This window comes from Canis lupus, chromosome 37 (genome assembly GCF_011100685.1).
Source record: "Canis lupus familiaris isolate Mischka breed German Shepherd chromosome 37, alternate assembly UU_Cfam_GSD_1.0, whole genome shotgun sequence".
Classification (NCBI taxonomy): Eukaryota; Metazoa; Chordata; class Mammalia; order Carnivora; family Canidae; genus Canis; species Canis lupus.
The window spans coordinates 1,943,717-1,947,107 of record NC_049258.1 but is presented as its reverse complement, the minus strand read 5'-3'; the positions used below and the strand labels follow the sequence as shown (position 1 = coordinate 1,947,107).

Genomic DNA, 3,391 nt, shown 5'->3' with positions numbered 1-3,391 from the left:
ACTCGGGGGAGCCGTGGTGGGGTCCAGGGGGGCGCACGGGCCGGGGTGGGGGCCGGGGGGTGCACGGGGAGCCGGGAGGGCCCTTGGGGGAGCCGAGGGGGTTCCGGGGGTCGCAGGGAGCTGGGAGGGCCCGTCGGGGGGCCCGGGGGGGCCCGAGGGGGGCGCAGGCCCAGCCTGAGGCCGGGGCGGCCGCACAGGTGCCCCAGGGCCCAGCAGCCGGGGGGGGGGGGGGGGGGGGGGACCGTGTGGGCCGCGGGCACCTTCAAGCCGCGGCCGAGCCCCTCCCCCCACCCCACCCCCCCCCCGCCCGCGCCCCTGGGTGGTTGGTTGCAGCTCAGCCTGTTGGTGAGGCCCGGAGGGGCCTTAGGGGCGCAGGAGGACAAGGCCGTGCCCTCGGGCCGCGGTTTGCGCTGACCCCGTTGCTCCTTCTCCAGCCGCACGCACCTTCCCGCTGGGAGGCAGCAGGTGGGAGGAGGATGGGGGAAAGCAAGAGACGCTTAGGTCCTGTAGGTAAAGGGAAGTCTGTTCTCTCTCCCTTTGAGACACCGCAAACCAAGAGTCTCGCTTTCTTCGCTTCCTTCACTTCTCACTTTTTCCTCTTCCATTTTGCCCAAACCCATCTTTTTCCAGCTCAGAAAAGGGACGTAGTCCTGCTCCGGTCCAGTGCTCTGGCTCCCGTCTACTTGATCACACCTGGCCTCCAGGGCCTCTACTCCCGTCACCTCAGTGTCTGTGGCCCCTTGTCGTCTTGGGAACCAGTTCAGTCCATGCCTGTGAAGCCCTGGGAAGAATTTGGCTGCTCTGTTTCATGTTCTTCTAGCCCTTTCTGTAACCCCTTTGCTTAAAGCAATAATGTGAATCACTAATGTAACCAGCATCCCAGATCCTTCTAGAAATACCAACTCCTCTTCTCTCTATTTTCCCTCAGACCTATTTTGGTCAGAGAATAGTGGGGCCCTAGTGATGCTGATGAAGGAGGCTCAAGGTTTGCACTTCAAGGAAATAAGGCCTTGCTTATGAGTAGTGGAGGAGATAAAGATCCTACAGTCCTTTCATGATGCCCATGCCTCCTACTCAGCAATAGAAAGGAAGTAACTGCTGACACACATGCATCGGGGTGAGTCTCAGAAGCACCCAAGGTGCTCAAGTGAAAGCAGCCAGACACAAAAGGAGTGACTAGAGACAGAAATCAGGTCAGTGGTTATTTGTGGGAGACACAGGGATTGATTGAGAAAGTATTTGGGGGAACTTCTTGCTGATGACACCGTCTGTAACTTCATCACCAAGGGTGTGCATACAGGACTGTATGCCTCTGTCAAAATCTAACTGCACATTTATGACCCATGCTTTTCAATGTTTGCAAATCATATATTAAAATTCTTAACTTGAATACGCCTATTATGGGTGACGATACAAAACATCTTTACCGATTTTTTAGTTTTGCCAACTTTTATCCTCTAAAGGTATGCAAAAGACAAAAACAAAACAAAAAAATAACTTTCAAGATAGAAAATGGTTTAATATAGTGCTGAAAACACAGCACGCACTCAATAAAAATGGATTGACACCTAATACCCAGGCGAGAGTACTTCGTTGCACAACTTGGTTCACAAGATGCCTCCTTTCAGCCCAACGTTATGGTCAAATTCAGCATCATCTACAGGATTAAAACTTCCTAGCCGTGCAAAAATATTTTCAGTAATCCTCCATTGTGTCCATCCAGTTATACGGCCTTCCCACGGGAGTGCAATGAATACAATCAATACCTTTTATTACTTCACCACCAGAAACTTACTACACCCAGATTCAAAGGCATCAGGCTGCTGCACCCTTCAAGGAGTATTTTATGAGAAACACATGCTGATATAATTTGATATGAATAAGGAAAGCTACCTTTAAATCATAAAAAGTATTTCTTAGGTTGAAGAAGTGTATATAAGGGCTATTAATCCCCCTGTGTGTGATCTCTAGCTGGATAAATACAGCAGGGAAAGTCAGCTTTCTTCTACAGAAATAAAGTTTCCTGAAAAATATACACTGCATGGATTTTGTGTCTCTGTAATAAAAAGTATGCAGTGCCAAGTCTCAGGCCAATTGGACAAATGGCTCAGTAAGGCTTATCCTTCTTAATTGTCCCATGTTTCTAGCCATAACTGGTCTCATAATGTGTATGTGACTGTGTTCCTTTGTTTTCACCCCCTCTGAGGACTATGACCAAAATAATAATAATAATAATAATAATAAATGCAAAATCAAAGCACCAACCAAGCAAAAATGCAAATCAAACTAAAGTTTCAAGCTGAAAGATAATTTACTGTTAGGTTATGTTATATATCCACGACACTAAAGGTATGCGTTTGAAAACCTTCTTTACCAATAGGCAGTCCCCCAAATATTTTCAATTGTTTTGTCACTAGAGAATTCACATATAGAGAAGGAATAAACAATAAAACATTATAAGAAAGTTATTACTGGAGAAATATGATTTTCTTTTTCAATTTCTAGAGGATAAAAATTTTAAAGGGGAAAAAATAGAAATAATGAAAAAAGTAACGGCAATTCAAAAACTGGGGAAAGTTTTAAATCCCTCAACCACATACAAAAATTTTCATTTTGTTATAAAGGAATTAGGGCTTTAACAATTCAAACCCTATATACTCTGGTGATCTCAAAGTGTGATCCCCCAGCCAGCTGCGCCAGCATCCTTGGGAGTCTTGCTCCAACTACACATTCTGAGGCCCAACCCAAGCTGAGTCAGAAGCACTGGAGGCAGCGCCCAGCCGTCAGTGTTGTAACAAGGCCTCCATGTGATTGTGACACAGGGTAAAGTCTGAAAACCACTGGTTTATTCCAGAAACATTTATGGGGTACCCGTTGTTGTCCCAGGCTCTGAGAAAGGCATCAAAATAAGGAATTGACATGATCCATAGTTCAACCAGTCAAAAGAAAAAGAATATGAGCTAGTAAAATCTTTTTTTTTTTTTTTTTATTACAGGAAAATAGAAGATGTCTTGGCTACGGCTGGATCGAGTAGAACTGCCCAGAACGCTCAGGAATTGAGGCCAGGGCAATCATGCTTGGTAAGATTTACCTGGAAGGCCTTCTCCAGCCTCTGAGATCACAGTCTCCTGGAGTGGGGCTCAGCAAAGCTTTATTTTCCACCTTTAAAAGAATTAACTTACATCATGCGATTCTGGATGAGACGCACTGAGAAGCTTACAGCCTCGCTCACGTAATGTTCCTGCCAAAATTGCACAACCTGAATCCAATCATAGGTAATAGCGACACATGCACATTGAGAGCCATTCTCCAGAAGATGTCGTCTGTATTCTTGAAAAATATTTAGGTTATAAAAACCCAATGGAAGGCTGGGTACTAACTGCTCCAGATG

General features: G+C 46.3%; 1 long non-coding RNA gene across 1 annotated transcript; it reads left to right on the top strand.

Moving 5' to 3' along the window:
* Nucleotides 1-340: 340 nt before the first annotated feature.
* LOC111094431 lies at nt 341-3,128 on the top strand. The gene is made up of 3 exons (XR_005384937.1): nt 341-465; nt 929-1,193; nt 2,996-3,128. It is a non-coding gene; the product is annotated as an uncharacterized LOC111094431 (long non-coding RNA).
* Nucleotides 3,129-3,391: the final 263 nt, after the last annotated feature.